The sequence below is a fragment of the Sus scrofa genome, chromosome 5 (assembly GCF_054392235.1).
Source record: "Sus scrofa isolate SSC_HxYL_T2T_F1_AM1 chromosome 5, Sscrofa_HxYL_maternal_Yorkshire_Landrace_v2.0, whole genome shotgun sequence".
In the NCBI taxonomy this organism is placed as follows: domain Eukaryota; kingdom Metazoa; phylum Chordata; class Mammalia; order Artiodactyla; family Suidae; genus Sus; species Sus scrofa.
The window spans coordinates 15,049,771-15,075,653 of NC_139387.1; the positions used below are offsets into that span (position 1 = coordinate 15,049,771).

At 49.8% G+C, this 25,883-nt stretch overlaps 1 protein-coding gene across 4 annotated transcripts in view; it reads right to left on the minus strand.

Moving 5' to 3' along the window:
- The window catches only part of ABTB3 (ankyrin repeat and BTB domain containing 3), a 315,516-nt gene that overhangs the window by 231,869 nt on the left and 57,764 nt on the right, over window positions 1–25,883 (minus strand). The gene's annotated exons all lie outside the window — the stretch shown is intronic.

A 25,883-nucleotide genomic window follows, 5' to 3' on the forward strand; every position in this document is an offset into this window, starting at 1 on the left:
GGCTGCCCTCAAGAAAGAATGAGGCTCGGAGTCGCTGTTGTGGCTCAGCAGGTTAAGAACCTGACTAGTATCCATGAGGATGCAGGTTTGATCCGTAGCTTCCCTCAGTGGGTTAAGGATCCGGCATTGCTGTGGCTGTGGCATAGGCCAGCAGCTGCAGCTCCAATTCGACCCCTAGCCTGGGAATCTCCATATGCTGCAGGTGTGGCTCTTAAAAAAGATCAGAAAACAAAAAGATGAGGCTAAACAAAGGAACAGATGTGCATAATTTCTAGAAAAATACAAGTAAACAAAAACAGTGACCATTTGACTATTTAATGATTATATCCTATTCAATGCAGACAATGACCTGAGAGATTGCCTGCCTCATTATCCCCATTTAATAGATGTGGAAACTGAAGTCAAGGGCGAAGGTCACACCGCTTAGGTAACCTCAGCTCTTACGGTGGCCTGGGTACCGCGCCTGGCAGGTACTGAATCATGACAACCCTATGGACAGGCCCTACCATCATCCGCATTGTACAGAGAAGGAAACTGAGGCTCAGAGAGATTAAGCACCTCGCCCAAAGCAGCAGACCGTAAACTGACCACCCCAGACCCTGATACCTAACTGTCAGGCTATACTGCCTCTCGTACCACCAATGCAGCAAAAATCATGGTACGCAAATAACTGGAGTTTGGAAAGCACTGCCCTGGTTCACTGTGGCCGCTCAGGTGATACTACGCCTCATGGGCATTCTACCATCTGTCCTGTTCCAGCCCATTCAGGGCTGGCCTCTTGGGGGACACCCCACCCCCACACCAAGGCAGCTCCTCAGAACAGGACAGCCCAGCACACAGGTTCAGTCTCCTCTGCAGGTGGGGAGTTCAGGGCTGCATCTCTGAATCTTAGGTAGTCAAAGCTGAGAGATTCCTTAGTGTCTAGTTTGGAGGTTTTTCAATGTTTGTTTGTTCGTTTTGCTTTTTAGGGCCACCCTTGCGGCATATGGAAGTTGCCAGGCTATGGGTCTAATTGGAGCTGCAGCTGCTGGCCTATGCCACAGCCAGAGCAATGCGGGATCCGAGTCACATAAGAGACCTACACCACAGCTCAAGGCAGTGCCACTGAGCAAGGCCAGGGATCGAACCTACATCCTCATGGATACTCATTTCCACTGCCCCACAATGGGAACTCCTACTTACTTATTTGTAACCCAGAAGCTTTTAATCAAAATCTCCCTCAGAAACCTGATAAGCAAGGAGTTCCCATCACGGCTCAGCAGTAACGAACCCAACTAGTATCCATGAAGATGAAAGTTTGATCCCTGGCCTTGCTCAGTGGGTTAAGGATCTGGCATTGCTGTGAGCTGTGGTGCAGGTCGCAGACACAGCTTGGTTCCTGTGTTGCTATGGCTGTGGTGTAGGCCAGCAACTGAGCTCTGATTCGACCCCTGGCCTGGAAACCTCCATATGCCAAGGGTGTAGCCCTAAAAAGACAAAAAAAAAAAAGAGTTTTTTTTTTTTTTTAATTTAAAAGTGAAGATGCTGGTGCTCCTGGCTGGGACAGACACTTGGTTTCTTCCACCTCACAGCAGTCCTTAGGATACTGAAGTCTGAATGTTGGGCTTTAGGTGGCTGTGGCCTGAGAGGTCCAGGATGCTGGCTGGGGTGGCCCAGGACCAACAGGGTGGAGGAGCAGCCCCATCTGAGATTGTCTGGGGCCAGGCTGGTAAGGCATGAGTTCTCTGGGAAGAAGAAAGCAGCATGTTTCATTAAGTGGATTCACTCATTTCACAGAGGTAGCCATGGCCAGGCAATGGTCATGAACACAGCTTCAAAGGTCTCCCAAGCCATGAGTAAACAGCTGAAAACAATTAGAATCCCAGGGCTGCCATTCTGGATTTTCAGCTTGTGCACCGCACAATTCTAGAGCGTGTCATTCGCCCAGAAGTACACTGTGATTGGTATCCTCTGGGGTTGTGCAGTGCACAACCCAGCCAACTGTACACCATGGCCCAGACAGAGGTGCCTGCTAAGGTGCCAATCAAACCAGCACTTTGTCTACATCACTCCAAAGATCTGCTCACCAAAGCAGACTGCTGCAGCAAAATAGCATGGTACTGAGACTGTACCAACCTGAATTTGCCACCTCATACTGGTGGTGCAAGGCCTGGGGGAGTTCCTGAACCTCACCAGACCTTATTATCCTCAACTACAAAATAGACAATAGTAATAGTGCTTTCCCTGTGGTGATTACAAAACTTACAGGCGTACAGACACATGAGTGGTGCCTCAAATGCAGCCAGCATCTGGGACACAGTAGCTACTGTGATGAATAGGCTTGGAGTGGGGAGAGGGAGCCACAGTGGAGGCCGCCCCAGCCAGGGAAGAGGGTGTGCCATCCATCAGGGCCCTCCGTGGCAGTGAAAAAGCACCTGCCTCCGATGAGCATCGCTGCACCATTAATCAGCGCTCCCCAAGCTGGTAAGAAAACTGGGTATGCATTATTCCTAGAAGCCAGAGAAGTCCCAGGAGAGCCAAATCCAGCAGGTCATTCACAAAATACTCTATCTTTCGGGGTGCTACGTGAGATGCCGGAGCCACTTTCAAAGGCAATCTTGAGAGCAGATCTGTCTCTATTATGCTTTTGGGGGGGTGCTTTTTAGGGGTTCCCAGGCTCCAATTGGAGCCATAGTCACCAGCCACAGCCACGCCGGATCCAAGCCATACCTGTGACCTATGCTACAGCTTATGCAACACTTGATCCTTAACCCACTGAGCAGGGCCAAGGACTGAACCTGCATCCTCATGGTTACTAGTTGGATTCTTAACCCATTGAGCCACAACGGGGACTCCTCTATAATGCTCTTTAAAGAGACAGGAGGCCGTGATGAGGAAAAGCTCACCAGCGGCAATGGGGAGACGGCCTGGCCGCCACACTGCCTGTCCCGAGCAGAGACCACGTCTTCACAGACCCATTTCCCAGCGTGCGATTTCACCGGCTCCTCTCATCCTGCTCAAGAGCACAGAGAAAGATTTTGCTGTGAAAACAAGTTCTTCCCAACAAATGGGACGCAGATCATTAGAATAAAATCCGGGTGCCATTGATTTTGGTTTCTCTATAAATTCCAAAGACTTGCAGGCATTTCAGCGGTCCCTCTGTCTGTGCTCTTCTGATCTGGGGAGGAGCCCGGGAAAGGAGGGTCTCACTGGCATCCTCAGTGTTCCGAGTAAACGGCAGCCCTTTGCAGAGATGTATTCCTTGCCTGGCATTTCCTTTGCCCTCTGGGATCTGTGATTAGAAAGGGCCCCTGACCATTCCACCCGTGCCCTCAGAGAGCTGTGTTATTTTTTTTTCTTTTTAGGGCTGCACCTGTAGCATATGGACGTTCCCAGGTTAGAGGTTGAATCAGAGCTGCAGCTGCCGGCCTACACCACAGCCACAGCAATGCCAGATCCGAGCTTCACCTGTGACCTACGCCAGATCCTTAACTTACTGAGCGAGGCCAGATTTTGAACCTGCATCCTCACAGACACTATGTAAGGTTCTTAACCTAGTGAGTCACAATGGGAACTCCTGTATTTTTTTTTTTTTAATGAGGATTGTATGCTGAATGGGTGGAGGATTTTATCATTGTGGCGCAGTGGAAACGAATCTGACTAGCATCCATGAGCATGCAGGTTAGATCCCTGGCCTCGCTCAGAGGGTTAAGGATCCAGCGTTGCCATGATCCGTGGTGTAGGTCGAAGATGAGGCTCAGATCTTGCGTTGCTATGACTGTGGTATAGGCCAGTCGCTACAGCTCCAATTCGATCCCTGGCCTGGGAACCTCCATATGCTGCAGGTACGGCCCTAAAAAAAGACAAAAAAAAAAAAAAAAAAAAAAAGAATAAGGAGAATAACATTTATTAAGTGTGTACTCTTGGTGAACATTTGATAGACATGATCTCATTTTATTTTTCCCGTAGCCCCAGGAGGTATTATTAGGCATCTATAGGCCCATTTAAGGGATGAGAAAACCAAGGCTTGGTGGAGGGGTGAAGGCACACCCTGGGCAGATGGAGCTGGTAGGGAGCTAGCACCACCCACCCCCGAGCTTTCTTATGGATTCTAGAAATTGAGGGAGCCTGGTTAAACACCCACTGCACGTCTGGCCTGTGTCATATGAGGCACAGGGAGGTTCAGAATCAAGACTGTACAAGTGCAGATCAGTCACTAACGGGCTATAGGCAATATGCACACCTCTCTGCCCTCGTCAGGCCTCGGTGTGCTCATCTGTAAAATGGATCACAAGCAGTGAGGAGGAGTCATGACATGTGTCATCTACAGACCACGCCGGGGACATCACAGGTGCCGTGGTAAAGGATACCCATGCAACAGATGCCTGACTTGGACCCAGGGCCTGTGGGAGCCCTCTCGGCAACACGAGCGAACGGGAGAAGAAGGAGCTCAGATCAGTGCCTAAGGCCAGCTGAGGCTGGGGGCCACCCCTCCCCACCTCCCAACATTATAGCTGGGGAAGGGGACAAACCCAAGTGCTATTACTCTCATGGAAATTGTTGGCCCCATGGGTTTTCCAATCCACTGGGCCAGCCACAGAGACGTACACCCAGGAAAAGGAGGACCTCGGGGATTAGCAGAGGGGCAAGGATGTCATTAGCAAGAAATTCTGTCTCCAAGGCCTCAGGTAGGGTAAAGGCAAGGCAGGAGGAGCCAGCAAGGCATCCATCCCTAAGCGGTTGTTACCTACTGTGTAAAAAGCAGAGGTCAAGGTTAAAAATGCCAGCATGGGGGTTAAAAAAAGAGAGAGGTTCCTTTTAGACCTTATTATTTAATTTGGTTCATTATGCTCTTCCTTTATATATAAGCTGGCGATTCTCAACTAGAGGATTTCATAGATGAGGAATTTCTACCCAAAGTGGAAACTGATATTAGGGACCAAATTTGTGTCATATCAAAATGACAGAGGCAACCACTAATTAGATCATTAACATTTTGGATTCCTTTCTTTTTTTTTCCCCTGACCACGCCCACAGCATGTGGACGTTCCCAGGTCAGGGACAGAACCTGTGCCACAGGGGCAACCCAAGCCGCTGCAGCAACCACAACGGATCCTTAACCCACTGTGCCACAAGAGAACTCCTCATTTTGGATTTCTTAAAGGACATTTGAACATCAACTCAAGATCAAGCTCCAGTCTTTCAACTGTATATATTTTGCAGTTCTCAGGGGGAAACGCACTGCTCTGTTCCTACCGCTGTCTCACTTTGCCACAGACAGTGGAGACCTTGGGTAGGGACCCGTGTGCAGACCAGCGATCGGCCGTTCCGGGTATTGCATCTCCCCCATCCCACCATATGGGAATACCGGTGACTGCTGAGGTGGTCTCTTTCCCATCCTTGCTGGGTGTTAATGTAATCACCGATGCAGAGAGCCAGCTAGGAAGGATAGAATCTGACATCCCACAAAGACAGACAGCTAAATAAGTCATAGGGCTTGCAGACAGCCTGGCTGCCGGGTTATGTAATCACCTCCCCTTGGCTTCCTTTCCGTTGGTCTATTTCCCTGTTTGGCCTTTTTTGTGCTTCTGCTTTCTGAGGCTGAGTCTCTACAATAGGCAGGGAAAATATTGGACATGAAAGAGAACCCATTTGGGAGCAGGGTACAGACAGCCACCTCATTTGTCTCCCTCCCAGGCTCAGAACCAAACCCCAGGTTTCCATGGGAGCTGGGATGCAGCCACAAGAAAAGTCCTGGAGCTGCGTGGTCCTGCATGTGAATGTGGAGGGTAGGCAGCCTGGCACAGGCTGGGCAGGACACAGGGCCTGGGCCTTCCCCGACGGCTGGTGGCTCCTTGACAAACTCAGTTAATGCATTTTAATTTGACCAGGGCTTTTTGAAACAGGGCTGCGGAGGCAGGAAGTAATCTATTCCCTGCCAATCCATTTTCCTCCGGGCGCCGGATCTACATGTGAGAACTGGCAAAAGGAGATTAGTTTGGGCCTATCCTGGCAATAAACTGGGTAAAGGTCACTCTACCCCAGTAATTCTGGTGCAGGGGTGTGAGTCTCTTTGCGGGCTCTGTGCGTCTCTAAATAGTAAAAACGAGGGTAGCGCTGGCCACTTTCCAGGTAGTAGATACCACGCTTTGAATGCTTCATCTCAGGGAATCCTTCTGCACCCTGGGCAGTAGATCCTATTACCACTCCCACATCGCAGAAGAGGACCCTCAGGCTCAGAAAGGCTCGGTTCAGGGGAACAGCCACACGCGTGGAATCAGATACAAACTTCAGCGCACCAGCTTAGCCAACAAAGAAGGGCAGAGGGTAATGATTCTGCATTTCCGAAACCAGCTCGTGCATAAGCGTGGCCTGGAGCATTTGTTAAAAACACAGATTCCTAGAGTTTCCGTCATGGCACAGCGGAAATGAATCCGACTGGGAACCATGAGGTTGCAGGTTCGATCCCTGGCCTGGCTCAGTGGGTTAAGGATCCAGTGTTGCCATAAGCTGTGGTGTAGGTCGCAGACACGGCTCAGATCTGGCGTTGCTGTGACTGTGGCGTAGGCTGGCAGCTGTAGCTCTGATTTGACCCCTAGCCTGGGAACCTCCATATGCCACGGTGCAGCCCTAAAAAGACAAAAGACAAAAAGAAAAAAAAAAAAACCCAAAAAACCACCTAAAAACAGATGCCTGGGCCCTGACCCAGATCTCTTCGATCAGAAATTCCGGCAGAGAGGCCTGGCCACTGGTCTGGTTAATGAGCGCCCCAGGCGATTGCATCACGGAGCACACAGCAGTGTTTATCACACACGTATAATCAAGTAATACAGACAGCATTAAGAACTTGCTGGACACACAACGTTAGCTGCTGTAATATTAGTGGTATGATTTTATTACCATTTGGAGGGCAGGTGATCCCACTCAGTCTTCCAAAAAATGAGCTCAGGGCCAAAAGGCAGAGGAGGTGGGGCTCCTGAGTCTTCCTGCTTCCTCCAGGGCTCCTGGCCCCCTCAGTGGGCTCCCCTCCCGGCCCCGAGCGTGAGCCCAGTGTTCAAAGACAGCGATGGGGTCAGGTTTTAACACTACAGGGAATGAGCTGAGGGTGGGGAGCTGTGCCCCTGATGGGGAAGCTTCTTGAGGGCTTGTTTCCATGTTGCTCCTTTTTTTTTTTTTTTCTGGCCACACCCACAAGCATGCAGAAGTTCCCAGGGGGCCAAGCATCAAACCCATGCCACAGCAGGGACGACTCTGGATCCTTAACTCACTGAGCCACCAGGGAAGTCCCACAAGACTCCCTTCTTCATGGTCTTAACCATCATGTCACCATGTTACTTAAATATTGTCAGAAAGCAGTCACTCTCAGAAAATGTGCTTGGCGGCCCCTATACACTCGTCCTCCCCAGCCAGCTGTGCTTCTGTTTAAAGATATGATATCACTTTTACATGGAATCTAAAATGTGGCACAGATGAAATTATAGGACAGAAACAGACTCAGACATAGAAAACAGACTTGTGGTTGCCGGGGTGGGGGCAGTGGGATGGACTGGGAATTTGGGGTGAGTAGATGAAAACTATTCCATTTAGAATGGATAAGCAATGAGGTCCTACTGTACAGGACAGGGAACACTATCCAATCCCTTGTGATAGAACATAATGGAAGATAATACAAGAATGTGCATCTATATATACGTGTATATGTGTGTGTATATATATATATGACTGGGTCGCTTTGCTGTACAGCAGAAATTGACGTAACGTTGTAAATCAACTATACTTTAATAAAAATTTTTTTTAAATAAAGATAACTGGTTTTTAAATGCATCTCCTAACACACTAGCCACCACATCATCTGCACCAACAACAGAAGAAAACCTAGCTGCAGTGGATCTGCTTTGAGAACGGATACATCACACTTTGTGGACAGTGTCAGGGATTTTTCCAGTGCAATGTAAATGCTCACGGAATGCACTGATGTTAGTTAGACTTAACCCCCCTGCCCCCGCCACACAAAAGATGGGATTGCACTGCCGCTCATTTAGGGTCATACAGAACACAACCCCAGTCTGCGCTCAAGTCCAGACTCCTAATGTTTTACTGGTCATACCGATTCTTAGAAGGAACTGGGAAGCCAGATGGTGCCTTGTGAATTGCACAGAGCTCCCTGAAACTCCCTGCTGAGTAAGTCCTGTGCTGCGTCAGTTTATACTCTCTGTGTAAAAGGGACACACTCACCTTGCCCTGCCCCCTCCAAGTCCCCCTCAGCCCCAAGATAATGGTCTCCTAAGTTACATGCCCTGGATGGTAAAGTGAGACCGAGCACCGTGAGAACCCGTGCCCATGCAGCGCCCTGGAGGCAAGAACCAGAAGTGGGAAATGAAGAGGGAGGGATGTGGCAACAGGAAATGCAGCCTCTGAGTGGCTCCAGAAGCTAGCGTGCTTGCTTTTTCATTGTGCTTTGCTTCTGGGAACCGATGGGAGAATTTACCTAGGAATTCACCTCTGGCCTTCTCTGTCAGTTGAAAGATGCCCACTTGTCCTGCCAATGAGCTCAGAGTCTTTAAATTTTCCTCTGGGATCCAACTTGTGCTGTCGTGCAACTGCGTTACCTAACCTCTGCGGGGACAAGCCCATGGCCATGGTTAAATTGCTCTGAAAAATGATTCTTTCCCAGTGAGGACAGGCATGCATAAACACTAGCTTCTGCAAACAAATCTGGGTCTTGCCTGCACATGGCCACCCAGGATGCCATGGCATCTGTCACTGCCCGATGGGTCAGGCTTTCTTCTCCTAGTGGGCGCCCACCCCAGCCCCACCCCAATGCCAGGGCAGATGGTTTACATAAGATGGCTAGGCTGTGTAATGAAAAGGTCTGTAACTCATATAAAAGCTAAGAAAGCAGCAGAAAGAGCAAAGGAATGAAGGGCCCGCCCATCCCCCTGCAGTATGTTCTCAGCATCCTGAGATTTTCTCTGACGGCATTTGTTGCAATTATGATTAAGCAATACTTTATATCTAGATATACGGAATTAAATAGTGAGCCTAGGGAAGGATCACATAAACATGTCAACTGAGTCTAGAACAGAGGTAGCATTACAGAACAGTGTGGAAAAGAGGGACTGGTCATGCCATGGCATTGGGACAAATGGCTCTCCTCAGGGGCGAAAAATGAAATTAGATCCCTACCTCACACCACATACAAAAATAAGTCACAAACGGCTTAAACACTCACAAGTGAAACTAGAACAACAAACTTCAAAATTATGAGAAGGAAACATAGGAGAGTAACTTTCCAATCATAGGTCTTAAACAAGAAAGTTATAATGAGGAGTTGCCGTCATGGCTCAGTGGTAACGAACCTGACTAGTATCCATGAGGATGTGGGTTTGATCCCTGGCCCCACTCAGTGGGTTAAGTACCAAGCATTGCCATGAGCTGTGGTGTGGGTCACAGAGGTGGCTCCGATTCTACCTCTAGCCTGGGAACTTCCATATGCCTAACAAGTAGCCCTAAAAAGACAAAAAAGAAAGGAAGGAAAGAAGCTTGATCAATTTGACTGTAATAAAATTAAAACCTTCTGCATGACAAAAAGCCTAAAGGACAAGTCTCAGTGATAAGCACTACTCTGGAAAAAGGCACTTGCCACAAACAGGACAGGATGAAGAATTAATTCCCAAGGTGTATTGAGAATCCCACAGAAAACACGCAGGTAAAGAATAGGAACAGGTATTTTGTTAATTAGGAGACCTGAATGTTCAGAAAGCTTGAAATCATGTTCCACTCACTAGTGATCAGAGATATGCAGATGAGAACAAGGCTGAGATGCCATTCCACATCCAATCAGATTGGTACAAATTAAAAAGTCTAATAATACCAAGCATTGGTGAGAATGCAGAGAAACAAGGACTCTCAGAGGTTGCTACAGTAAACTGATACAAACACTCGGGAAAACAAGTTGTCACTGGTCAGCCAAGCTGCACATGCACACGCCCTCTGATTCAGCAATTCTACCTCTAGGAAAAACTCCCACAGGAGCGGGAAGGCAGGCACACCATGCTGATCACTGAAGCCCTGAGAGAGAGCAAAGGGGGGAAACTGACTGAATAGCTTGCAGCAACCGAATGAGTGCGTGAACTCAATGTTTCAACACAAATGTATCTGAAAAACAAGACTGGGTGAAAACATTGAGTTGCACTGCACATCACCTCCAGTTTGATGTTACATATGTAAATGGAACGGACCATCCATGATTTATGAACAGAGAGAGAAAAATATAAAGAGAGATTGGAAGACTTGCTCCAAATTCACGATCATAGTTGCCTCTTGGCAAGGGGGGAAAGGACCAGGAGTGTGGCTAACAAGATGGACTGTGGCTTGACGAAAGTCTGTTTCTTCTTTTATCTGAGAAAATCATGCAGATATGAGAAATTACTCACCATCGTTAATTCTACTGAGTGTTTTTATATACTCCCCGTTTTTCTGTGTGGTTTTTTTTTTTTAAGATTTTGTTTTTTCTATTATAGTTGATTTACAATGTTCTGGCAATTTCTGCTGTACAGCAAAGTGACCCAGTCTTACATCTATACACACTACTCCCCATTTCTAATTATTGAAAGGAACATTAATTCCAAAGGAAATTAAAATTCATTATGTGAAAAAAATATCACCCATGTCACTATTTATTTCAGGTCCACCTCCCAGGAGGGCGGAGCTTGGGACCTTGTATTTTGCTACAAATGCAGAGCTGAGCAGGGTGTAAAGCTCAATGAATGGAACTTTTTACGGCATTCCTTCATTCAGTCCTCGCAAGAGTCTTAGAATTCCTTCAACTGTACGGAGGAGAAAGCTGTAGTTTAGGAAGGTAACTAAGCTCACAAGGCTAGCAGATTTTTGAACTGGAGTCTAACTCCGCATGAGCAGGCAAAGTTCAGAGGATACATGTTGCATGAGAAGCAGGAGGTTGGGGAGAAGGTGGCGCAGAGCACATGAGCTGTAGGCATTGTTCCAAATTCTTCCTATGCAGTAACTTATTAAAACAAGACCAGAGCCCTATGAGGAAACATGCAGAGGACACCGAGGAGAGGCAGGGGGTGGGCTGGGTTGTAAATGGTCTGAAATGCAAAGGCTGGGCACATTTGATCCAGGACCTCCGGGAATTGAAGGGGCGGTGTCAGGAGGAGGTCCTGCTGGACTTGGGAGCTAACAGGAAGCACGTGCTTGCCCTAGCCACGCCTGCACCTTCACGGCAAATGGTCCACTGTGGGACACACCCAGGTCCTGTCCTTTCTCTCCCAGTATCCATCCAGGGCCAGCCTTCTGGGGCACATCCTACCATGCTCTGAGTGTCTCTGGTCACAATCCACTGCCCCACATATGGTTTCCATGCTGCCTTCTGTGAATTACTTATGCTCTCTGTGTCTTGGCTCCCTTCTCGGGGAAAAAAAATGGGAACTGGAAGGACAACAGGTACAAGAGGGCAGGTAGCTGGGAACGGACAGATCTGGAGTGAGGGAAGTGACCAGGGCTGGCCACTGCTGGGGTGGGCGGCTGTCCAACAGGACCTGGGAGTGTGGCCAACTTGGGAGGCCATAGACATATACGGCAAGATCCTCTGATGGGAAGGTGGCAACACCCACCAGATGGGGGTAGGGGGCTGCAATTAGGGAAATGCTCAGACACAGCACAGACTGTGGCCTCAAACAGTGCACAGAGTAGTTGCTCAATAAATACACTTAAAACCAGTTTGGAGTTGGGGGTGGGAGAAGTTCCTGTTGTGGCTCAGCGGGTTAAGAACCCGATTGGTATCCATGAGGAAGTGGGTTCGATCCCTGGCCTCACTCAGTGGGTTAATGATCTGGTGTTGCAGCAAGCTGTGGCCTAAGTCACAGATGTGGCTTGGATCTGGTGTTGCTGTGGCTGGGGTGTAAGGCTGACAGCTGCAGCTCCAATTTGACCCCTAGCTCAGGAACTTCCATAGGCCTCAAAAATGGTCCTGAAAGAAAGAAAGAAAGAAAGAAAGAAAGAAAGAAAGAAAGAAAGAAAGAAAGAAAGAAAAGCAGTTTGGAGCTTCTGGCTAGGGGTGCAAGCAGTCCAGGTAAATGCCCAGGGTGTGTGTGTGTGTGTGTGTGTGTGTGTGTGTGTGTGTGTGTGTTGGGGGGAGGAAGTGTCAAGGCCACAGGCAAATAACCTAGACCTCTAGAAAGTGTGAGCAGGGGACCTAAAGCCCAAACCAGGAATCGGAGACAGAAGCCCCGGCATAAGAAACAGGTAAACCAGTGGGGCAGAGACCAAAGTTTAGCGTGTATGCAGCTAGGTGTCCGGCATGCTGACAGGTGAGGACATACTTCCAGATGCCACGTGCTGATGGGGGCAGATGTGGGGGGTCTGCAAAGACAAACACCCGGATCAGAGACTGGGCTGGGCCAGGTGTGCAGGTGGGCAGTGCTCAATGCTCCCCAGGAAGGCTGAGTAAAACTTAACGGTGAGAATGAGGGTCCTGGAGTTCCTGTCGTGGCTCAGCGGTTAACGAACCTGACTAGCATCCATGTGGACTTGGGTTTGATCCCTAACCTCCCTCAGTGGGTTAGGGATCCAGTGATGCCATGAGCTGTGGTGTAGGTTGCAGATGTGGCTCGGATCTCGTGTTGCTGTGGCTGTGGTGTAGGCCAGAGGCTACAGCTCTAATTGGACCCCGAGCCTGGAAACTTTCATACGCCATGGGTTTGGCCCTAAAAAAAGACAAAAAAAGAAAAAGAAAAGAATGAAACCTCTTGGACTTTGCACAAAGCAGCCTCCAGGGCTGTGTTGGCTCTGCTGGGCATCATAAGAAGAGCCAACAGTGCAAGTTCTTTGCAAAAGGGCTTGATGGAGCAATGGTTAAAACCCCTGGCTTTGGAGGCAGGCAGCCCTGTGTAGAAATCTGGACCCTGCTAGCCGTGCAACCTTGAGGAAGTGACGTCACCTCTCTGCACCTTGTTCATTTTTTTCTTTAAATGGCCACACTTGTGACATATGGAAGTTCCCAGGCCAGGGACTGAATCCCAACCACAGCCACGACCTATGCCACAGCTGAATTTGGACTCTTAACCCACTGAGCTATAGGGGGAATGCCTCTGCACCCTGGTTTTATCATTCATTCATTTGCATTTATTAAGCACCTGTTAGGACAGGTATCAGGACAGGGGTGAGTCTGTAAAGTGGGGTGGACTGTGCTGAAGATTAAATGACATCACCTCCGTGGAGGGCACCGCACCATGAATGGCCATAGTCGGGGCCACTGGGGAAGCCACGGTAAATGCTAGAGCCCAGGGTTTCCATCATCGCCCAGAGCTCTTTGTTCCTGCCTCCACTGCTACTTAGCACAAGAGTTGAAGGAGTTCCACCTCCCTGGCTCTCCCTGGCATGCCTGCATCCCAGTGTGCCTCTGCCTGAGATGTGAAGTCAGGCTGAGAGACTTCCCTGCCCTGCTCGTCCTTCCCCCTGGAAAGCAGAGCATTCTTCCTGTGACCTCATTAGAAAACCCCAGAAGATTTATTTTTAAGATGAGGCGTGATGACTGCATTTTGCAGAGTAGGAGCTCCCAGGGCTGTCTGATCGCCCCCAGGGCCCCTCAAGGAAGCCTTTCCTGAGTCACCTACATGCCAATCACCAGCGTCCTCAACGGCTGCTACAGAGGTGCCAACAGAGGCCCGGGATGGACGCATCCTGCACACCTGCCATCCCCTTTGCCTGACCAACGAATCTCGTTCTGAAGACCATATCTGGAAAGAGCCAAACCGGCTCATGGTTTCCCATCTATCCGCTGATGACCTCGGGCCTTTTGGTGATGGGGCTTCTACAGGGAGAAACGGATACCAGAAAAGAAGATCTACCTTTTCTCTATGAACGCAACCTACACTTTTCACTTCCGTTCACTCTAGTAAACACGTCTTAACACGTGTGTGACGTGTACCACGTACCTGATGCTGGGCTTGGCTCATCAGCAGATGTGGTTCCTGCCTGTATGGAGCATGCAGTCTTACAGGGGAGACAGGGGTTCATGGGGAGTTAATCGGGCACTATGCAGTATTGACCATGGTCATACTCAGTCCTCCCTACACGTACTCACTGTTTGGGCCAAGCTGGTTTACCCCCCAACCCCTCGAAGACACCCCCTCCCTTGTGAGAGGTGGTAAAGCCTGATGATCAGGATCCTGATTTGGGTGCCACACTGTCTGAGTTTGAATCCAGCACCGTGACTTTCTGAGCTATGTGAACCTGGGCATGTTTCTTAACTTCCGTGTGCCCAGTTTTCTCATCTGCAAGGCTGCAATAAGGGTGACACTCAGCTCTTTGGGTTGTTTGAGGGTTAAATGAATTAACTCATCTGAAGCTACCTGTGCCCTATATACAGCACATGTTATGTAAGTTCAATGAGTCAAGTCACCCCAAACTCAGACCTTTTTTCCCAAATCCTAATCACTGGTTTTTGTTTTCTTTTTTGTTCTCTTTATGGCCGCTCCTATAGCATATGGAAGTTCCTGGGCTAGGAGTTGAATCGGAGCTGCAGCTGCTGGCCACAGCACAGCCATGGCAACATGAGATCTGAGCCACATCTGTGACCTACACTGCAGCTTGACGTAATGGCAGATCCTTAACCCATTGAGCGAGGCCAGAGATAGAACCTGCAACGTCCAGGAGACTATGTCAGGTTCTTAACCTGGTGAGCCACAACAGCAACTCCCCAATCACTTGTTAAAGTCCAATGTAAGTCCTGCTTCCTCCAAGAAGCACCACCTAAGGTCATCAGTCCATGGATTCTCTCCATCCTTGGAAGTACCATGTCAGCACTAACCAGTCTGACTGTGGTGGCTGCGCTCCAAAGGTGGCCCCAACAGACCATCCTTCTCAATGCCATGCCCTGGTGTAGTCTCCTCCCACACTGAATTAGACAGGGCTTTGGCCATAGACTAAGGCTTAGCAGCTTCTGCTTTTGAGCTTTTGGGCGCTTCTTAATTGATCATGTAAGAAGGTCAATTATTGTGCTGGAAAGACCATGTCAAGAGATCACATGGAAAGGCCATGGGAAGAGCCCCTCTACGAGGGGAAGGGAACAGACACCTACCTACCAGGTGTCCTGGCATCCCTACTGACCTCAGACTTAAGATACTGGACATGTCAGTGAGCTGTCCTAGGGGGCCCATCCAACAGAGCCCCTCACTGCACAGCTCCAGCTGTGACATCACTGGAGCAGAAGAACCACCTGGTTGAGCTCGGTCAACATGCAGAACTCCTGGAGATAAGATGCTTGTTAAGTCACAATCGTTTGGGTGGCTTGTTATGTAGCAACTGATAACTGAAATAGTCACTCTGGACAGGACTATTGGGAGAAGACTCAACCCAGGAGTTTGAGTTGCCATGCCAGTTTCAGAATCTACAGTCTACACAGGTTCTTGATGGAGGGGTGGGGGGTGGGGAACGTGTGTGGGCTCAGGTGTCAGACTGCATGGGAGTGAGTCCAGACTCCATCATCTATAACGATGTGACCCTTGCAGAGTATTCCTGCTCACATCTCAGTTTTTCTATCTGTAAATGGAAAAATAGGGCTATTGGAAGTGTAATTGAGATAAAAGATGCAAAATGCCTGGTACATAAGAATTTAAAATTTTTACCCATTATGGGGGAAAGACTGGAGGAGGTAGGGAGTTATAGCTTGAGTGACACAGTTTCTTTAAAAAGTCTTTAATTAAACATTTTTCCTAAATATTGTTGCATATTTATTGAGATTAATCCCATTAGCCTCTGGCTCCATTTCTAACCTCAAGCATCCAAACAAAGCTGGCTCGTCACGTCCAAGGTGCAGAGGTATAATTCTAATTACCATAGGTTGATACTTACCTGCAGCCCACATCCATTGCTTCAAACCAGGACATCAGAAAAGTTGAGCTCTGATGGCCAGTGCTGGTTCACTTCAATATGGAAAACATACGCTCTGAATGCTTTGCCTCCAAGGAACACAAGACCTGAGCAAGCCTGTTTGATCTTTGTTAAATGAACGTATCCACAGAAGAACTGAAGACGACACTTTGGTTTCTAACGACCGTCACCAATATGCTCATGACCATCCCCTGGTTTTGGCACTGATTCTGTGCCAGATGCTGTGCAAAGCACCTTCCTGAGGGCAATCTGGGAAATGAGGTTGGGGACATAAGGAACACCCAGCAAAGGAGACCCTTTGGTGGTACACAGATGACACTCATCCAGCCCCCAGCTGACCAGGCTTCCAGCAGAAGGGAGGAAGGGGAAGTGGGGATGGGTGAGAAGCGGGGGTGGTGGGGAAGAGGAGGAGAAGGAAGAAGGAATCCTCAAACTCTTCGGTGGAATTAAAACCAAACCCAAAAAGGAACGAGGCTCTTGTAAAAGACGCTGGAGAACAGGAAAGGCTCTTACACATCTTCATCTCCTAGAACCGAGAGCCTGATGTGTTGACTGTTCTCAATACATACACATACTTACATCAGTGCAAAATTAATACTAACTGGCATTAGTCAGAAGTTCCCGAGTCTCACATGAGAGGTGCAGGTGGTACAGGCTGTTCAGAAGAAAGGGAGTCATTACTCCCGTCTGGTGGGTCTAGGAAGGTTCCAGAGAGGAAATGTGTTTATTAATCTAGCCTTCTTTCTGGCAGAATGGGTGCTTCAAGATCCTGTTGAACAAATGAATGGACCTACTTAAACACAGGGCACCCACCCTGTCCCCTTTCTTTGCAGCACCTGGAACACGTGATACTGAATCATCACTACAGCTGGTATGCCTTCCCCCTGAACAGCCCCCCACAAGCTGGCAAGGACTCTGCCTGTATTGTCACCACGGAGTCCTCCACACCTAGTCAGGCACCTGACACACAGCAGCTGCTCAGCAGAGAGCCCCTGCCTTAGGGACAGAGACTGGCTCACATCAAGAGGGCACAAGAGCCTTGTCTGCGGGAGCGGGCTTGTGAGGATGGGAAGGTTTCACATGGGTTTGGAATGCAGCTGCCTGTCTTATCCACACCATTCCCCCCGCCACACACACACACACACACACACACACACACACACTTTCCATTTCCTTCGACTTCTCAGTCTCTCACCCAGGGAGGCCCAGGCCACTGTGACATATCAAGGATATCGCTGTGACATGACACAATTAGAATGCTGTGTGTGGCAGCTGCAGTCAAAGGATGCAGCAGGGAGAGGCTGAGCAAACCAATCTCCCAGGGCCCCGGGGATGCACTCTCTCCCTCCACCCCCGCCCCCCACCCCCAGCCTGGTCTGCAACAAAGGCCGAGGAAAGATCGGAGAGTATTGTTAGCTCACTGGGCACAGGCTGATACAGGACAGAGTTGTGTTCTTTTAGGTTCTAGAAAGGTCATCCAAATCCCTGAAGATACCGAGATGCTTCCCCCAGGCTGATGCTATGACCCTGTGGATAATAACACCCTTCCCTCTTGTTTAGTGGATTTTTTTTTTTTAATCTTTTCTTTTTAGGGACGCACCTGCAGCATATGGAGGTTCCCAGGCTAGGGGTCCAATCAGAGCTACAGCTATCGGCTACACCACAGCCACAGCAACATCAGATCCTAATCCACTGAGCGAGGCCAGGGATCGAACCTGCAACCTCATGTTCCTAGTCGGATTCGTTTCCACTGCACCATGACGGAAACTCCTTGTTTAGTGTTTTTCACACACAAGGGTCTTCACCTACGTTATCTTATTTGAACAGTCATTCGGCAACAAAAATATAGGCCAAGCACTCTGCTGCAGGCTGGGGAGAGAGCCACAGAGAAGACAGCAAAGTGCCCACCTTCATCAGGGCAAATGAGGATGTCGCTGGTCCAAGGATCCCACAAACAAAGGCCAGCTGACAACTGATCAGCGGCCAAAGGGAGGAATGCAGCTCTGTGTAGGCCTATGAGAGTGGATAATGGGAAATCTACCTGGTTAGCAGGTGTGGTGATGGACTGAGACCTGAAAGAGGCATGGAGTCCATTAGGTAAAAAGGAAAGGGACGGGGGAAGAGCATTTTAGCAGAGGGAAGAGCCTGTGCAAAGGCCCTGAGGCAGGAGAAAACGACCTTGAGAGGGCGGCAAGGCCAAATTCACCTTTTCCTCATTTTATAGATGAGAGGCTAAAACCCAGAGAACCACACAGCAGAATCAGGATCAGAACTCAACCTTCTGACGCAAAACCTGGTTTTGTGAAACTCCATGGAATCTTCAAAGTTCCCGGGTCCCCTTTCCTGGGCCTGCCGTGGTCCAGGGTCAGGCTGGGCTGGACGTGCTGGTGGGGGTGGCAGGAGGGTGAGGGCAGGAAGCAGGCCAGAAGTGAGCAGGAAACGGCAGAGAATGCCCATTCTCACAAGCTTGCCCAACTTGAGTCTGGGCCTGGAGAGGGTGGGCCATAGGGAGGGTGTCTACAGCCATCGCCCCGTGAGCTGTCCTCACGGCAGAGCTGCTCTGAGCCTCACTTCCAGGGTAGCTGGGCCAGGACCAAGGTGGGAGGTTTTCCAAGGAACATCTCAGCCCTGCCGGGCAGAGGCCTGCTGAGTCAGAAGGCACCGCACCCCTGGAGCCCGCTTCGCGGAACCCCACCCTGGCCAGCAGGAAGGAAAGACAGGCTTCCCAACCTTGATGATGACAGTTAGGCCAGTCTGTCATTCCGTGACACTCAGATAACTCATACTTGTCATGCAGGGGGAGGCTGCTTGAGGGAGTCGGGAATGCAGAGATGAGCGGGGCCACCAATTTGTCTCTGTCACCGAGGGGCCCTCCAGTCGCTATCCCAACTCCTTGTTTTATATTTGTCACAGCGCTCATCACTGCTGGAAATGATCCCTTGGGTTCCGCTGTCTGCTGTCTGCCAGCCCAGGGGAAGGTAAATGCCATGAAGACAGCCCGTCGGACCTGCCCTCTCACTGTTTTGTACATTATCCCACTAGCTTCCATCACCTCCCTAAAAAGCTGGGCTTTTGCTCAGCATAGAAGCTTCGCTCAGAGCCTAAATCCAATGCAGGGAAAAGTGCAGAGCCCAGCCCCAGGATGGCAACAGGGAGAAGTGGAAGCAAAGCGAGAGATGCCTGAGAAAAAGCAGCGTGATCTGGTGATGCCCTGCAGGGCTGAGGAAGACACAAAGTCCAAGCTTGCTTGCTTTCCGGGTATAACTCCTGATCCCACAGTGACTCCGTGGTGAATAAAAGCTATAAGATTGGTCAGAGTCAGTGAGGCTTCAGGCAGTAGAGCCTGGAGGGCTTCCTCCCAAGGCCCCTTTTCAGGTTCAAGGCACTCTGCTCCCAGCGGCTGAGACCCTTTCCAGGACCTGCTCAGTTTAAGGTCAAGGTCATGTTCTCTCCAGGGACAGCTGTGTCTAATGACTGGCCCATGGGAGGTACACTGGCCTGGCCCCCATAGCTCTGAAGGCACATTCTAACTTCAGAGCTCCCTAGGGCACTAGCATAGACTTCAGCTGCAGCTCAACTTCCCCACGCACCCATCTCGGCTTTCCTGGATTGATCCTGGCACCTCCTTCAACCATTCTCCTGCAGGCAAATCTGAGAATCTCCTTTCCAGGAAACCCAACCTAAGACACCTTCCAAGATGCACCTGGAAACCAAGGAAACCTGACCAGAACCTCAATTTTTGGTCATTGCCATTGGCTCCCAGTCACCCTGTTCCTCTACCCACTGAGAATGGGGGTTTTCTGTTTCTGGCTAGAAATGGTTCCCATGCTAGTTAAAGACATAGCTGGCTTTTTTTTTTTTTTTTTTTGTCTTTTTAGGGCCACACCTGTGGCATATGGAGGTTCCCAGGCTGGGGGTCGAATGGGAGTTGTAGTTGCTGGCCTACACCACAGCCACAGCAATGCCAGATCCAAACCAGGTCTGTGACATACACCACAGCTCACGGCAACACTGGATCCTTAACCTGCTGAGCAAGGCCAGGGATCAAACCTGCATCCTCATGGATGCTCGTCATATTCTTTTCCCCTGAGCCATGACGGGAACTCTCATAGCTGGCTTTTAGAGTGGTGAGTTTGAAACCCAGCTTCACCCTTCCTGGCTACATGACCCTAAACAAGTCTTTTCTGTATTCTCCTTTGTAAAACTAAATTTTCTTCAGGAAACTGAAGATCACACACACCCATACACAAGAAACCTTCAGAACATGGCCCATTACTTTTCAAGTGTCCCGGACACATTAGCTCTCAGCCATGGCCAGTTTTACAAGGTGTACAATTGTCCTCTCTCCCCTAGAGGGACTGCAGGTGTTCAGGTCTGCAGCCCAGCCAGCCCAGCACAGCCTGGGCCTGATGCTAGTCACTGGATTGATGGTAAACGGATGCACGCATGCCTGGATGCAGAAAGTGATGCCTAGATACAAGGAGTGATGCCTGGACGCCGGATGAGATGCCTGGATGCGGGGAGTGATGTCTGGATGCAGGGAGTGATGCCTAGATACAGGGAGTGAGGCCTGGATGCTGGAAGCGATGCCTGGATACAGGAGTGATGCCTGGATGCTGGGAGCAATGCTTGGATGGGCACTGTCTTGCTGTTCCTCCTTACCAGTTTTCCAGAAGGTTTCAGAATGAAAGACCTTGAGCAGATGGAAGATACTGTTATTATCTGAACTATCTGAAATGTGTTTATCACTAATTCAGATCAACTAGGGACACGCCATTTCCATAAATCAACCAACCACACGATTGGCCTGCCCACAAAGCATGAAGACGACAATCATAACCATGTGTATTTATGCAGTGCCTTTGTTCTGCAAAGCGCCAGTCGGTGATCATTATCTCATTAATCCCACAGCCATCTCGGAAAGGTAGGCAGAGAACAGGCGCCTCTCCCCTTGAATAGATGGCAAAATAATACTGACGTTAATAGCAAATACTTACCACTTATTCTGTGCTGGGCCGTTTTTCAAGTGCTTTATATGAATGAACTCACACGTAACTCTGTGAGGTAGTTGCTATCGTTCTCCTCGGTTTACAGAGGCCACTAGGACCTAGAGAGGTTAAGGAATTTGCCACGGTCGCCCAGCCAGCAGGACTGGAAGCGGGGCTCTGGCCCAGGTAGACTGACTCTGGGACCTTGCTCACTTAACTCCCTGCAGCCGGGGGCCTCCCCCAAACCCAGGACTCAACCGGTCACCAGGGACAAGTGCAAAAATCAGAGCTCTGGAGAGAAGACACAGTGACAGTCTCAGGCCAGCTCCTCCCACAGAAGTGAGGAAAGCCTAAGGGCTTCAGCTTCAGGAGGGTGTCTGTGCCCCAAATGTGGCACGCACCTGCTGGCGGATCCTGCTCCCAAACCAAGAGCCACTAAGTAAGCTATTGAAACTGTTGCCTGAATGCGCATCAGAGCGTGACAGCGGGTAGAGGAGACAACATGAGGACACTGGTAGCGATGGCAGGCAAAGTGCCCAGAAGAGGGACACAGATAAGCACGTCTTTCCCCCATCTCATCATTGCCACCCATCATGCAATGAATGCAGGCAGCAGCCACAGTATCTTTTCAAATGCAGCCAAATCCCATCCCCTTCTAAACCCTCCTCAAGCCAGTACCTTTCTCCTCAAAGCCCTTACCTCCCCCCTTCACCCAATCTCGCTGAAGATCCAGCACCTCCTCCAGGAGGCCCTTCCTGGATACCCCACCAGAGGAAGCCCCACGCGCTTCTGTACAGCCCTGCTCGAATTCTCCCTTCCGTCTGCTCACTGGCTGCCAGCGTTCTTATTAATTTATTTATTCATTTATTATCTTCCTCCCCTAATTAGCATGCAAGCCCCATGCGAGGGTAGTGTGTGTGTGATCTGGTCATGATGTAACCCCAGCCTGCAGAACAGTAGGATATGCAGTTAATATTTGTTGAATGAATCATAAGAAGTAAGATTTACAGAGCAGTTAGTCCACGCTAGGAACGAGCTCTGTGATTAACAGGAGTTAGCGCCTTGAATCCTCCCAATACCCCGCTGCACATAGTCCTAATTATCACCCCATCTTAACAGACGCGGGAGCTGAGGCACAAGGGGTTAAACATCTTGCCTACATGACAGAGCCGGGGTGAGAATCCAGGCAGTCCGGCAGCTGGTCCTGGCTCCATACCCCACGGAGGTCCAGGTTTCTTCCTGGCCCTCGGGCTACAGCCTCAGCTCCTTGTAAGGATGAGGAAGCCTTGGGTGAGCAGATCGAATCTCCTTTCTAGCCTCATTCTGGCCATTCCCTGATGCACCCATGAAGTGCCAGTCTCGTGGAACCTTCTGGAAGACCCTGCCCTTTGTCATCTCCACCTCTGTCCTTCTCCACCTGGTGTTCTCATCTGTCTTGACCAACTCCTTTCTCGCCCTGCAGGGGTTCCAGCTCACAGTTCCGGCTTTGCAAGCTTCTCCTAAGGCTTGGGTCAAGGGCCCCCTCTGCATCTTCCTAGTGCCCTGCATGGCCCCAAACCCTGTATGCAGCCCACTCCAGTGGGCACGTGTGTTCGCCTCCCCCCACCCAGTCACTTGTCGCATCAGAAATGCACGACAGCCTTGCAGGTGCTGGGGACACAGCAGCGGGCAAACCAAAACCTCCAACCATGCAGAGCTGATGTTTTGCTCGTGCAAGTGACTCTGACAAGGGGGAAAAATACAATATAATCTCGGGGAGAACAATGGAGACAAAAGCAAAGGAGAGGGAAAGAGAGGAATGGGGGCCAGTTAGAGGAGCGTGGTCAGGGATGGCCGTGCGTTCACTAAACCAGTGGTCTCCAATTTTTATGATCATATACCCTGTAATTCTTAAGAATACTTGCCTAGTATATGAATATATATTTAACCATAGACTATCCTAAGCACTGCTGTACCACTCTATTATACAGTGCATTACAAAATAGACACAAAATATAAAACTACCAAAAGGATGGGGGGAAAAATGACTAGGAAGAGATGTTCTGGAACGTTCCTCCTGCCCCTGGTGCATCATCCTGCCCACTTGTGTGTGCCCCCTGATTGAGAGACCACTGTGGCAGAATGTCAGCTCAGCTTCATGATAAAAACGAAAAACACGGAGTTCCCTTGCGGTGCAGCAGGTTAAGGATCTCGTGTTGTCGCTGCAGCAGCTTGGATCACTGCTATGGCGTGGGTTCGATCCCTAGCCCAAGAACTTCCATGTGGTGCAGACATAGGCCCCCTGCCCCCCAAAAAAGGAAAAACACAAAGAAACAAAGTAACAAGGTCACTCCCTGATTCCGGCTAATGCCACAAAGCACACACCCCAAAATAATCTCTCAGGTGACTCAGGGAATGGGGTTCAGTGGATGCTAGTGTAAGTCAGCCTCCGACAGGTCATTTCCCAATTCTTGGTCTCAGTTTCCCCATCTGTAAATACAGGGTGTGGTCTAAATCCCCAAAGGCCTCTGTGAGTCTACACTGGCCCAGAGATCCAAGTTCATATACCCTCAGCCTGCACCACACCTCTGTTCCCCAACCCAGAAGGCGGGGCCGCTCGGTCCTGTGGCAACAGGCAGCCAAGCTCTGGTGTGGGCAGGTCTTTCATTTGCTGGCTTTTTACTGATTTTTACTGGTTTACTCAGAAGGAAAAGAATGCAAACAAAGAAACAAAGGCACTCCATCTCTAACCCCAGCGAATTATGCAGAGATTCAAGGGAGTAATGAAAACCATAAAGCATTCGCTGAAATAAGAGCTCCCAATCTTCCATAATCTTTGGTGATAAAACGCAAAACAGCAGGCCAGTGACACCCACTCATAAATCCCGGGTCCGTTTACCGGTGCTCAGTTCAGAACACACTTGCCGGAGCTGAGAACCTGTTCTGCTGTTTGGCACGCTCGCTGAGGTCAAGGGCAGGTCCTTGAAGTGTCACAGGTGAATCTCAGCATCTTCGACGCCAGGGCTGCAAGGGACCTGGGAATTCTGTTGCTGCAAAGTGTGCAGACGGTGGGGGTTTGCTGGCTCGCTGGACTGTGGCCAGACACTATCAGGGGTGAGGGTGGATGTGAGCAGACCCATTGTTCTGGTCAGGAATCTGGGACTCCAAGAAATCAACTCATCCCAGAGGTACACAGGGAGGAGGAGAGGCAAGACTCAAGGCCAAGGCTTCCTGGCAGCCTGACCCACAGACCTTCATTCTTCAAGAAGGTTCTATTAGCTCAGGGCTGGATCAGTCTTGGTCATCTCTCTGTCTCCCACTCTCCAAGCACAAGGCTTTGATAGTAGAAGGAGGTGACTAATATTGAGGAAGGGATAGAGGGAGATGAGAGAGGGGGATTCAATTTGGGGCCTGACCGCCAACGCTGGGAACAACGCTAAACACCACTGTTCACCGAGCCCTTACCTCCCATCAGCTGGAACAACCAGTGCTTTAAATGCAGTGCCTTCCTATTCTTTCTGACAACCTCTGGGGAGGGCACTGTTATAATCCCCACTGTTGAGATGAGGAAGGGCAAACAGAGGCACAGAGAGGTTCAGAAACTTGCCCAAGGTTACTCAGCAGGTAGGTGGTCAATCCAGAACGTCGGCTCTGATGGCTCACATGCCTGCCTGCTGCTGGGAGCAGAAATCGGACTTCCTGAATTCTTTCCAGCACCCTCTTCTACCCTGCACTGCAGGCATGGGGGTAGCTTTCACATTACATGAAGACAGCATCCTGGTGACTTCTGTGACCCTGCCTCCTGGGGAACCGGATGTCTTCCACAGGGTGGGGTGTGCAGCCGCCCAAGTGACGGAAGCTCCACTCTCCTTCCCAAAGGCAAAAGGAGTCCGTGTAGACATGGGCATACACAGCGGGGCATGGATGAGAAAGGAAAAGCAGGAGAGACAGGCTGGAGTGTGGAGCTGAACCAGGAGGTTCACAGGAGGAAGCACCGAGACAGTGGGCTCCATGGACCGATCACTTCCTTGCTATAGGACCTGAGCTCAGGTCCTCATCTACAAAATGGAGATAACAGAGTATCTACCTTATGGAGTTGTTACAATGATTAAACAGTGTGTATAAATTGCTTTAAGCACAGGGGCTGGTGTATGGGAAGTGCTCCACAGGTTATGGTGGTCCAATCAGGAACTGATGTGTGAAGTGAGGGGAGGCAAAGACACGAGCAGGTAAGATGTAAGGGGGGAGCAGTCGCATCGCCCCCTAAGCTTTAAATAACACATGGTTATTAACAGATCTTGTCTGAATAAGGCCACAGCAAAGGCCATCATTAAGTGACATGCCCAAGGCTGGGTCATGGCGTTTTCTGGGCAGGGATCCTGGCTGAATCATCTGACACTCCAGCCCCGGGCATCGGCTTTGCAGAGTGGGCATTCTGCGGATATTTGAGAAATGTACAAGCAACGGGTCTCCTGGAGTCCGTGATGAGATTCTATCCCTACTTTCTCCATTGGCTCAGTCCCCAGTTACCTCCCTCCTTGCCGATTCCTTTATCTTCTTCCCACACTTCTTGAGCATCTATTGTATGTCATGGTCCTGCCAGAAACTGGGAGTATTAAAAAGAGTTCAGCACAGGGCCAGAAAGGAAGCAACCAGACGTAAGCATTGGACAACCAGAGGGTACGTTATGTAGTACACTTAGCCACATCCCAAAGCCCACCCCAAACAAGGTCTTCCCTGTCCTGTGTGGGCTGCGTGTGAAATCTTAAAAGGGCTCTCCCTTCTCTGTCTCTCTTATTCCCAATTCTCAACAGGCACATGCGAAGAAGGCCACCGGATGGGCTCACAGTGCATCAGCAGTTACTCATCTCGGCAGTGGAGCAGCACAGCTCAGAACCACAAGGAGAAACCATACTGAGTCTGACACGTGACGGTCCCCTTCCTCTGATCACCACTGCCAATAAACAGTTCCAAGCCTTCAAGCAGCAAACACGGGCCCTTTAAGACCCAAGGCACTTCCGA